Genomic DNA, 12856 nt, shown 5'->3' on the forward strand with positions numbered 1-12856 from the left:
TTAAAACTCATTTGCTTTGTAGAGTCTTCCTTCATTGGAAAACCTGTTCTTCCCCTTTTTTTCTCCATCACAGTCTGAGGCATGTTTTAAGACTCTTGCCTGCTCTCCTAATTGCTCCAGGCAACACTAATTCCTGCTGAGGAGCCTGCCCTTCCTGTGGGGGAGCTTGAGGTGAAGGAGAAACCCCTCCCAAAACAGTTTCAGGGAACTTCTGTCTGCTTTATTGTGCAGCAAAAATAGCTTTTATAGTGAGTGTATGCCAATTTACATATAACAGTCATAATAGGCCAGAGGTGATACAACATATCATATTTCAGGAGTCCAGACACCAGGAGTTCAGAACCTGCCACACAGGCTGACCTTGTACTAACAGGGGAATAAGTTCCTGTCAAAGAAGCAAGGACATTGAGCTTGCCAGTGTTCTTACAGCACTTTGTCCTAATACATAGTGTTCTATGTTAGGACTTCCCTGCTGAACAATGAGCAAGGTAAGCATTCCTCCATGAGAGTCCAGAATCAGGCCCATCAGTGAGAAAGCATTGCTAAGTGAGTAGTACAGGGGTAATTGGTGCTACCAGTGCTAAGTAAAGTTGTGATCATGGTGGGTGGCAGGGTCTGGAAATCTGGGCCTTTGAGTATGGATAAGACACACTTTAGAGGAGAGAACAGCAAAGGATAATCTAGGCAAGTAAGAAAAAGACCACACTTCACTACAAAGAAGTATGACAGAATCATAAAGTAGTGTTTGATCTATATTCTACAAAAGTCCAGACCAGTGGAAAGTTGGCATGTGACCAGCCTCAGTCTTTCTGATGAGAGCGCTTTAGACAGGTGTGTGCGCTAAGACTGGAGAAAGTTTGATGGACTGATGGTTTGGGCTGAGGGTAACTAGAGCTTTGAAAATTCTCTAGGAGGAAGCTGTAGAAAAATACTAGCGAATAACAGACTTCTCTCTTATTCTGTGTTGTTTAAAACCATAGGTTTCTCATTAACCTTGTGAAGCAAAAGCCACAAATAACAGAGGAACAGCTTGAGGCTGTCATTGCAGATTTCTCTGGGCTTTTGGAGACATGCTGCCAGGGCCAGGAGCAGGAAGTCTGCTTTGCAGAAGAGGTGAGCACAGCTCATTTTCACATGCAAACCTTGGTGTGGAGTTTTCTGTGGTGAAAAAGGGAGAACAATAATCTATCGATGGATAACTTTAGAATAATGAGAGACATTTAAATATTATTTAGAAATAGATTGAAGAGTTTCATGATTTTTTTTAAATCACATTTTTTTCCACTAAAATATTAGGAATATTAGGAAGAATTCTAATTTTATATGGTAAGTTGGCAATTTTGATTTATTTCCTAGTAGAGATAACTAGTAAGTTACTCTCTAAGAAGTGATGACAATTTAAATGTTTTTTTGGCCTAAAATTTATTCATATTGTTAAAGGGATTAAAAAGATTTAACAAATTAATTGCACAAACAGGATATTGAGAGAATTTAAAAAATGTTTTGAACTCATTTAGGAGCATGCCTTTGTATACCAACAGAGCAGTCACTAAGAATTGTCTTAAACCAATTGCTTCGTAATTTTAGCTTAATTTGTAGTTGACTACACATTTTTTTTCCCCTCTCTGGCTTCTACTGTCCCAACTTGTTGACCTTAGAGTTTAACTCCTTAATTTCTCAATTGACTAATGATACAAACCTGTGAATTCACTCCAGATTCTACAGAGTGACCTGTAGGACTGGCACAGTCGTCTATTCCTTTTTCTGATTGTTTTTATTAATTTACAGGGTCCAAAACTGATTTCAAGAACTCGTGCTGCCTTGGGAGTTTAAATTCCTTCAGGTAGCAACGAATCCAGATGAGGCTAAATATAATATTGATTCTACACAAATATCCATCCATAGTGAGAGAGATGCTAGGAAGTGCCTTAAAAATAAATGTAATTCAATTTTAGAAGCTTTTGTAAAAAAATACACTAGGACAAAATTATGCCTAAAATGTTAAATTAGTGATTCAACTAATACAAAAAAAAAAATTTAGTTTACTTCGAAGCCTTCAGAGAATGCCACATGAAGGCTTCCTCATGTACTGTTTCCCTGACATAAGGTATAAGGTAATAGAGCCCATTACCTTCTACGCCTGTTCATTTAATTAGTACTTAATATATATTTTTGTGTATGTTTCAGAGGGAGGAGAAGAAGACAACCTGAGTCGTCATTGTTTGGTGTGATTTGTTTTTATTACAACTGACAAAACTTATAAATTAATAAAATGATCAAGAGTTTTATGTGAGATATCTCTAACAAATAAAGTATCCTCAGATATTTCTGTTTTTTTTTAGTCTGATTATTTGTGAATATTTATAGATATTTCTTTAGTTTTATATATCATTGTCTGAAATATTCTGTTAAAAAATATCACTGACGGGGGCTGGGGTTGTGGCTCAGAGGTAGAGCGCTTGCCTAGCACATGTGAGGTCGATCTTCAGTACCACATACAAATAAATAAAATTAAGGTATTGTGTCCAACTACAACCAATAAATAAACAAATAAATAAATCTGGTTGCTGTAGATTAAAGCCATCTCGAATGGCTACAACACTGAAGGCTAGGTTAGCTTGGTGACTTGAGAAATTCTGAAACACTCTTTGGTGTTTCCAGGGCACTTTGTTTCTTAAATGACCACTAAACATCAGAATGGATAATCTGGAGGCAAGAAAAGAAATTATTGTGCTTTTATAGGATCCATGAAAATTTAACATCTCAATCTTTCTTCAATCTTGTTCACTTCTCTACTCACTGTCATTGTAAAAATGTGTTCACTGTGCTGTAGATGTCTGGATTGAATGGAATTAATATTTATATGGATCTTTTTATTCCACAAGGGTTTACTGAGCACACACTAGGTGGCAGCCCTGTTTTGAGTATAGTCACTGTCCCCAGTTGTTTCAGTAGAGAAGGAAGCAACTGAATAGCAATACCACAAGATTATGACCCTAGTGGAGCAGACAACAAATTGTTGAGGGAATCCAAGGGAGACTGAGACCAATTCTGACTGCGGAAAGTGCCACAGTCAATTAAGGAGAAACTTAGAAAATTCAGCAGTTCAAGTAAAGGAGAAGACCATTTCATAAAAATGGAAACCATGGTTAAAGGGACTGAGCATGACAGAACATGAGGAATGGAGGAAGTTAAAGATGCTCAGGGACTGGTGTGCCCATGTGGAATGGGGACTGGGAGTAGCGGCAGTCGAGGGTAGCTGGTTTAAAAGACAGTGGATTGGGAATGATTTAACTTGTGCTTTTGCCTGTACACGAGAAATTGCAGAGAAGACTGTCACTTGTCTCATTGCCCCTATGAAATAGAAATCAGAAGTGCTCAAATTTTCTGATATCCACAGGACAATATTAAGAATAAAGCTAAAATTCTGAGGCAACAAGGTGATGCAAATTAGTGAATGAAAACTAGCCACTCTTAAAAAATTAGCTCTCTCCACCTCTTCTTTGGTAGATTATCATGTAAGAAATTTATCTACTCTCAGTGATGCTGCTTTCAAAGGGTTAAGGGAGATGACAGAGAATTGCTTAATAAAATGGAATTAAATTAACAATCTTTAATAGTACTATCTGGAAATTCCCAATGAACTGAACAACATACTTCTAAACAACTCGTGAATCAGAGAAGAAATCAAAAGGGTATTTTAAAAGGTGGACAACAGAATGAAAACCAAATCAGGAAACACATTGGAATGATAAGAGGAAAGTCTCACTTTGACCACATTGCCCCCCCTAATGTTGGCATGGTGCCACACAGAGAGGATTCTCCTAGGTCCACAGTTACAACACTGGGAAAAGAGAAGTGGACATATACATCTAGTTTACCCAGCATTGTGGGATATTTCCAACAGGCCACTCCTGTCTTGCCTCATGGGGCACAATAAAAATAAAAACATGGCTAGATTGCCTGTAATCAGGTAGAAACAATGAAAGGCAGCCGGGCTACAGGGTGAGCATGAATATCTTGGTAGTAGTTCTGTGTTTTCTTCCAGCAATGATGATCAGAGAACAGCTCATCCATTAAGCTGAGCTGACTGCTCCTAAAAACACAGTGAAAAATTATACCTGGCTTGAATGTTTAGACAGTCATTCTTCCCAGTCTCAGAACCAACCTGAGTCTCTCTGTGCATTTCTTCAGAGCATAGAGGCTGCCTCCACCCAGTATGGGAGTCCAAACATGCAATCATTCCATCCTCATATAAGCCTACCCACCCTAAAGCTATTCTTATGCAGAGAGACAAGTCTCAGCTATACATACCCATTGATCATAATTTCTGCTCCTCTTTGTCCCAAGCAACAGCTGTATCATTGGAGCCCAGACTGTGACCCTGTCCAAATACAGCAATACTACCTGACTAATGAATGCAGCCTGCATCTCTGCCTAAAAAGAGACAATTGCAGTGCCCAGCCAGTAGCTCTGCCTCATTGCAGAGTCTAGCCAGTGGTTTCATTAGATAGTGGAGCCTATCCAATAACCCCACATGCTCTCAGAGCAAAGACAATGGACTAGCCTGGCTAAAGATCCCAATAGCAAAGTCTGCTTGCCTGTGATAATTACCAACTAGCCCATCCAGAATCCCAGATAATTTTTACTCAGTAGTGAAGAACACCTATAAAGTCTGGAAGAGTTGGCTGCTTTTTCAAATGCACGGACAAAAAATCAAATGACACTAGTATTATAAAGACCCTAGTGAAGCAGACAACAAATTGTTGAGGAACTCAAAGGGTGAGTGAGACCAATTCTAACTGCGAAAAGTGCAGGAAGGAGAAGAAGGAAGGAGAAGAAAGACTTGTGTGGTGGCACACATCTGTAATCCCAGCAGATTAGAAAGCTGAGGCAGGAGGATCTAAGTTCAAAGCCAGTCTCAGCAAAAAAGAGATGCTAAACAACTCAGTGAGTCTCTGTCTCTAAATGAATAGAATACAAAATAGGGCTGGGGACATGGCTCAGTGGTTGAGTGCCCCTGAGTTCAATCCCTGGTAAAACCACAAACAAAAGACAAAAAAAAAAAAAAAAATAGAGAGAGAATCAGGGAATTATGACTTTGTCCAAAGAGATTAAAATAGCTCTAATAGAGAACACCAAGGCACATTATAATGAAAATGCCTAGCATACAGAGAAAGGATAGAATCTAAAAAGCCACAAGAGAGAAGAATCAGGTAACATGTAGGAGCAGACCAATTTGTATCTCAGCAGATTTTTCAACCCAGACCCTCAAAGCCAGGAGATCATGAAACAACATATACCAAGGTCTGAAAGGAAATAGATGCCAACCAAGAATCTTATATCCAGCAAAACTAAGCTTTAGATTTGATGATGAAATAAAAACCTTCCATGATAAACAAAAGTTAAAAGAATTTATAGCTAGAAAGCCTGCACTACAGAACATTCTCAGCAAAATATTCCAAGAAGAGGAAATGAAAAACAATGATGAAAATCAGCAGAGGGTGGGATTACACTAAAGGAAAATCTAATCAGAGGAGAAATCAAGTCACATTAAATACAAAAAATAAATAAAAATGGCTGGGAATACAAATCATGTCTCAATAATAGCCCTGAATGTTAATGGCATAAAATCACCAATCAAAAGACATATAGACCAGCAATCTGGATAAAAAAAAAAGACTCAACAGTATGCTGTGTCCAACAGACTCATCACATAGAAAAAGACATCCATAGACTGAAAGTGAAGCGTTGGGAAAAATCATACCACGCACATGGACTGTGGAACCAAGTAGGGGTTTCCATCCTCATATCAAATAAAGTATACCATTCAAACTAAAGCCAATTTAAAAAAATAAAGAAGGACACTACATACTGCTCAAGGAAACCATACACCAACAAAACTTAATAATTATAAATATATATGCCCCAAACAATGGAGCAGCTATGTTCATCAAACAAACTCTTCTCAAGTTCAAGAGTCAAATAGATCAGAACACAATAATTTTAGATGAGTTTAACACACCTCCTTCATCACTAGATAGATCTTCCAAACAAAAGCTAAACAAAGAAACTATAGAACTCAATAATACAATCAATAACTTAGGCTTAACTGATATATATATATATATAGAATATTCTATTCTTTCATGAGACAATATACTTTCTTCTCAGCAGCACATGGATCCTTCTCTAAAATAGACCATATACTATGCCATAAAGAAACTCTTAGCAAATACAAAAAAGTAGAGATACTACCCTGAAATCTATCAGATCATAATGGAATAAAATTTTTAGAAATTATTGATAAAATAAGAAATAAAATCCACTCCAACACCTGGAGACTAAATAATATGATATTGAATGAACAATAGGTTATAGAAGACATCAAGGAGGAGATTAAAAAAATTTCAGAGGTGAATGAGAACACAGATACAACATATTGAAATCTCTGGAACACTATGAAATAACAGTTCTAAGAAGAAAGTTCATTTCATGGAGTTCTTTCCTTAAAGAAGAAAAAGTCAACAAATAAATGACTTAATACTACATCTCAAAAGTCTACCAACCAAGAAAAGCCCAGGACCTGATGGATACACAGCCGAGTTCTATAAGGCCTTTAAAGAAGAACTAATACCAATACTCTCCAATTTATTTCAGAAAATAAAAAAAGGCAGCACTTCTAAACTCATTCTATGAGGCCAATATCACTCTGATTCCAAAACAAGGCAAAGACACATCAATAAAAGAAAATTTTATACCAATATCTCTAATGAACATAGATGTAAAAATTCTCAATAAAATTCTGGCAAATAGAATACAAAAACATATCAGAAAGATCGTGCACCATGATCAAGTGGGATTCATCTCAGGGATGCAAGTTTGGTTCAACATACAAAAATCAGTAAAATGTAATTCATCACATCAATAGACTTAAAGATAAGAATCATACGATCATCTCAGTATATGCAGAAAAAGCATTTGACAAAATGCAGCAGGCCTTTATGTTCAAAACACTAGAAAAACTAGGGATAATAGGAACATATTTCAACATCATAAAGGCTATCTATGCTAAGCCCCAGGCCAACATCATTCTAAATGGAGAAAAGTTGAAGGCATTCCCTCTAAAAACTGGAATAAGACAGGGATGCCCTCTTTCACCACTACCATTTAACATAGTTCTTGAAACATTGGCCAGAGCAATTAGACAGTCAAAAGAAATTAAAGGGATACACATAGGAAAAGAAGAACTCAAATTGGCACTATTTGCTGATGATATAATTCTATACCTGGAAGACCCTAGAAGTTCCACCAGAAAACTTCTAGAACTAGTGAATGAATTCAGAAAAGTAGCAGGGTATAAAATCAACAACCATAAATCAAAGGCATTTCTGTATATCAGTGACAAATCCTCAGAAAGGGAAATGAGGAAAACTATCCCATTTACAATAGCCTCAAAAAAGGGGAGGGGGGAATCAACTTAACAAAAGAGGTGAAAGATCTATATAATGAAAATTATAGAACCTTAAAGAAAGAAATCAAAGAAGACCTTAGAAGATGGAAAGATCTATTTTGTTCTTGGGTAGGCAGAATTAATATTATCAAAATGACCATACTTCCAAAAGCACTACACAGATTTAATGCAATTCTGATCAAAATTCCAATGACATTCCTCATAGAAATAGAAAAGGCAGTCATGAAATTCATCTGGAAAAATAAGAGACCCAGAATAGCTAAAGCAATCCTTAGCAGGAATAGTGAAGCAGGTGGTATCACCATACCAGACCTTAAATTACAGAACAATAGTAACAAAAACAGCATGGTATTGGCACCAAAACAGATTGGTAGACCAATGGTACAGAATAGAGGACACAGAGACTAACCTACAAAACTACAATTATCTTATATTAGACAAAGGTGTCAAGAACATGCATTGGAGAAAAGAGCCTCTTCAACAAATGGTGCTGGGAAAACCGGAAATCCATATGCAACAAAGTGAAATTAAATGCCTATCTCTCACTATGCACAAAACTCAACTCAAAATGGAACAAGGACTTAGAAACATAACCAGAGACTCTGTGTCTAACAGAAGAAAAAGGAGGCCCTAATCTCCATCATGTGGGATTAGGCCCCAACTTCCTTAATATGACTACTTTGGCGTAAGAATTAAAATCAAGAATCAATAAATGGAATTGACTCAAACTAAAAAGTTTCTTCTCAGCAAAAGAAACAATCTGTGAGGTGAATAGAGAGCCTACATCTTGGGAGCAAATCTTTACCCCTCACACATCAGATAGAGCACTAATCTCCAGGGTATATAAAGAACACAAAAAGCTAGACACCCCCCCCAAAAAAAATCTCCAAATAACCCAATCAATAAATGGGCCAAGGGCCTGAAGAGACGCTTCTGAGAAGATGATATACAGTAAATCAACAAATACATGAAAAAATGTTCATCATCACTAGCAATTAGAGAAATGCAAATCAAAACCACTCTAAGATTTCATCTCACTCCAGGCAGAATGGCAGCTATTATGAAGACAAACAACAATAAGTGTTGGTGAGGATGTGGGGAAAAGGTACACTCATACATTGCTGGTGGGACTGCAAATTGGTGCAGCCAATATGGAAAACAGTATGGAGATTTCTTGGAAAATTGGGAATGGAACCACCATTTGACACAGCTATCCCTCACCTTGCACTATACCCAAAGGACTTAAAAACAGCGTACTACTGGGACACAGCCACATCAATGTTTACAGCAAAACACATCACAATAGCTAAATTGTGGAACCAATCTAGATACCCTTCAATAGATGAATGGATAAAAAACGTGACATATATTCACAATGGAATATAACTCATTAATAAAAGAGAATAAAACCATGGCATTTTCAGGTAAATTGATGGAATTAGTGAAGGTAATGCTAAGGGTAGTTAGCCAATCCCCCAAAATCAAATGCTGAATGTTTTCTTTGATTTGAGGAGGTGGATTCATAGTGGGATAGGGAGAGGGAATAAATGGGAAGAATAAATGAACTCTAGATAGGGCAGAGGGGTTGGAGGGGATGGGAAGGGCATGGGGTTATTAATGATGGTGGAATGTGATGATCATTATTATCCAAAGTACAAGTATGAAGACACAAATTGGTGTGAATATACTTTTTATACAACCAGAGATGTGAAAAATTGTGCTCTATATGTGTAATAAGAATTGTAATGCATTCTGCTGTCATATATAAATAAAAAATAAAAATAAAAAATGTGCATAGAAAATTAAGGTTTGGAAAACAATACAGTAAAAAATCAAGAAGTTTTACATAAAAAAAAAACAATAAAAAAGCTATCTGAGGTGAAGAGTACAACAGAGCTGAAAAATTCAATAGAAATCTTTATTAGCAGATTTGATGAAGCAGAGAAAAGAACCAGTGAACTCAATCCAGGACATTTGCGATTATCAGCTAGAGAAAAAGAAATAAGAATAAAAAGGTTTAAAAATTATTGGACACCACTCAAATAACTGCATTTGCATAAATTTAAGAAGTATAAGAGAGTGAAAAAGGGCTGCAAAGCATATTTTAAAAAATAATGGCTGAAAACTTTCTAAATCTGGAAAAGATGACTACGTTCAGGAACAGGATGCTCAGGGGTCTCCAAATTCAATACAAAGAAAAGTTCACATTATATTCAAAGACGAGTAATTCTGAAAGTATCATGAGAAATGAAGCATATCACATACAAAGGAGCCTCAATACTACTATTGGTAGATTTCTCAGAAAAAAGTTTTATTGGCTATGAGATAACAGGAAAATACAAAGTACTGAGAGAAAAAACTACCAACCAAAATCATTTAAAAAAAGCTATTCTTCAGAAATGAGGAGGAAATAAGACTCACTCATACAAACAAAAGTTGAGGGAGTTCATCACCACTAGATCAGCCTTACAGGAAATGTTAAAGTTGTTCAAGATGAAAGAAAAAAAAAGTTAATTGGTAACATAAAAAAACATACAAAAATATAACAATCACTGCTAAAATGAATGTATAGTCATATTTTAGGTAAGCCTCATGATAATCACAAAGCAGAAACTTTCAGTAGGTACACAAGAGATAAGAAGAAAGAATTCAAAGCCCCTTATTACAAATAAAAAGCACCAAACCACAGAGGACAATAGAAGACAGGAAGAAAGGGAAAAACTACCAGAAAAAAAATTAACAAAATTGCAATAGTAAATCCTTATCTTTAATTAATTACTTTAAATGTAAAAGATTAATTTCTTCCATCTAAAGGTATAGACTGACTGAATGGAGTTTTAAAAAAGACTCAACTCTATGCTGTTTACATGAGATTCGGCTCACTTCTAAGAACACACATAGTTCTAAAAGTGAAGAAATGAAGAAGATATACCAAGCAAGTGGAAACCAAAAGACAGCAGAGATAACTGTACTTATATCAAGCAAAATAGACTTTGTGTCAAAGACTAAAAAATAAAGAGTGCTATTATTAATGACAATGGGGCAATTCATCAAGAAGACATACTGATTATAAATTATATGAATCTCCAATAGGAAGACCTAACTATATAAACAGAAATTAACAGATAGATAGGGAGAGATAAATTACAATGTTGTAATAGTAGGAGCATCAATTTTCCACTTTCAGCAAAATTATACTTTAGATCAATTGAACTTCATAGACATACACATCCATTCAACGGCAACATAATGCAAATTCTACTGAATGGCTTCATAGCTGAAATCTACCAAATATTTAAATAACTAATGTAAATCATTCTAAAACTCTTCCAAAAAACTCAAAGAAGAGGGAATACTTCCAAATTTACTTTATGAGACTTGCATCACCCTGACAACCAAAGCCTTACAAGGACATTACAAGAAAAGAAAATTGTAGTCCAATATCTCTGATGACCAATGAAGCAAAAAACAACAACAACAAAAAATTCTGAAAATAATCCTCAGAAAATTGAATTCAACATTAAAAGTTTAATTTATTAAGATTAGGTGGGTTTTATCATTGGGATGAAAAAATGGCCAAACATAAGCAAATCAATAACTATTATACACTATATTATGGAATAGAGGACAAAACTCGTATGGTCATCTCAATGAAAGCAGAAAAAAATTGACAAAATTCCACCTCCATTCATGATAAAAACTTTAAGTAAATTAGGTATACAAAGGAATGTCCCTCAACACAATAAAGACTATGTATTGTAAGCCAGAGCTAAGAGCTTGTATTGAAAAATGTTTCTATATATGGAATCATGTCCTTGGTACAGATTTCCAGAATCTGGGTAACTGGTTCAAATGATATGTATATTTTTAAGACTATCAATACTTATTATAACTTTATTTTCCAAAAACTTTGAATATATAAAAACTTATTTTGCTATGTGTTTCCAGAATTTTAGATATTTTTATTATTCTAATTCTATGAGATATATAAAATTTAATATTTTATAGTTTAATTTTCTTTGATTACCAGTGGAACTTAATGTCTTTACAGTAGTTTTTCTTTTGGTGAATTTTCTATTTTAATTATTTTTATTTTAATATTTTCAGTATTTCAAGGTTTTTTTTCCGCTCTTTTGGTTGTCTAATTGATTAGGTAGGTGCATACTTAGCTTCTGGACACTTTTTCTATCATGATAGATTTTCTTTTTTTTTTTTTTTTAATAGAGAGTGAGAGAGGAGAGAAAGACAGAGAGAATTTTTTGATATTTATTTTTTAGTTATTGGCGGACACAACATCTTTGTTTGTACGTGGTGCTGAGAATCGAACCCGGGCCACACGCATGCCAGGCGGGCGCGCTACCACTTGAGCCACATCCTCAGCCCCATGATAGATTTTCCCAGGGAAACACAGAGGCATTTTTCCCTAGTTAATAGTTAGCAAGAAATTCTGCCGTGTGATCAACTAAAAATCAAATACGCAGTATTTCATAAATAGATTAAACAGGTTCCTTTTTAACTAAGTGTGTGAAAGAATAATATAAAATGGCTTTCTCAGCACAGGACATTCTTTTGTGAAGGTGATTTCTTTTTAAAAAAATAAAGCAATTAAAACTTTCAGGTTTAATTTTTTCTTATTGTTTTTGATTGAATCCCAGAGTCTTGGGATGTAGGTAAGACATATATTAAATATCAGTAAGGAATGACAAAAGTAGTGTAGTTACTACTTTTAAACATTTTTAAAATTTTTAAGTGTTTTTTTCTCCTTCTCCCTAGTCTATATTTACAAATCAATTATCTAAAGCTACCTTTTTCAAAATTTGTATTTTGTTGATTATATGACCCAATCTACAGGTAGAGAGAATTTTTATACTCTGAAAATGGTCAGCAACCTATGGCAAGATAGACAGTGTTGCTTATAGATAAAATGGGGATTTCAAAATATTAATATTTCTTGCAAATGTACAGAGTTGATGGTAACATTAAAAGAACAGATATGCATTGAGATTTTGGGGGGGAAGTCTTTTATCATATAACATATCTCCCAACTAATGGTGAACAATTTCAGGGTATGCAGGACCCTGGTCCCTCCTCAACTCTATATTCCCCCTAAAACTTCCCTCGGCAGCATCAACTTGGAGGAAGGGGAAACTTTTCTATTTTTTTATGTCCAAAAGGGACAACTGACAGAGTCTTGTTGTAAATCCTCTTTCCTGGAGGTTGCATTTTTTGTAACTTTCCCTAAAGTGCCCTAAGAGTCCCAGTGGTCCTCAAAGTGTGGATTGTATTTTATCCAAATTCACATACTCCAAAGAGCCTGCTAGTGAGTCTAATCGTAGAGCTTGATGAAAATTAAAATTACGTTCTTCAGTTCTCCGTCTCCTT

At 35.4% G+C, this 12856-nt stretch overlaps 1 long non-coding RNA gene across 1 annotated transcript; it reads left to right on the top strand.

Moving 5' to 3' along the window:
* The first annotated feature begins 427 nt into the window (after positions 1-427).
* On the top strand, positions 428-2253 carry LOC143637762 (uncharacterized). Its single transcript, XR_013155576.1, has 3 exons — positions 428-488; positions 981-1113; positions 2188-2253. It is a non-coding gene; the product is annotated as an uncharacterized LOC143637762 (long non-coding RNA).
* Positions 2254-12856: the final 10603 nt, after the last annotated feature.

Source organism: Callospermophilus lateralis, chromosome 8, assembly GCF_048772815.1.
Source record: "Callospermophilus lateralis isolate mCalLat2 chromosome 8, mCalLat2.hap1, whole genome shotgun sequence".
NCBI classification, from domain to species: Eukaryota; Metazoa; Chordata; class Mammalia; order Rodentia; family Sciuridae; genus Callospermophilus; species Callospermophilus lateralis.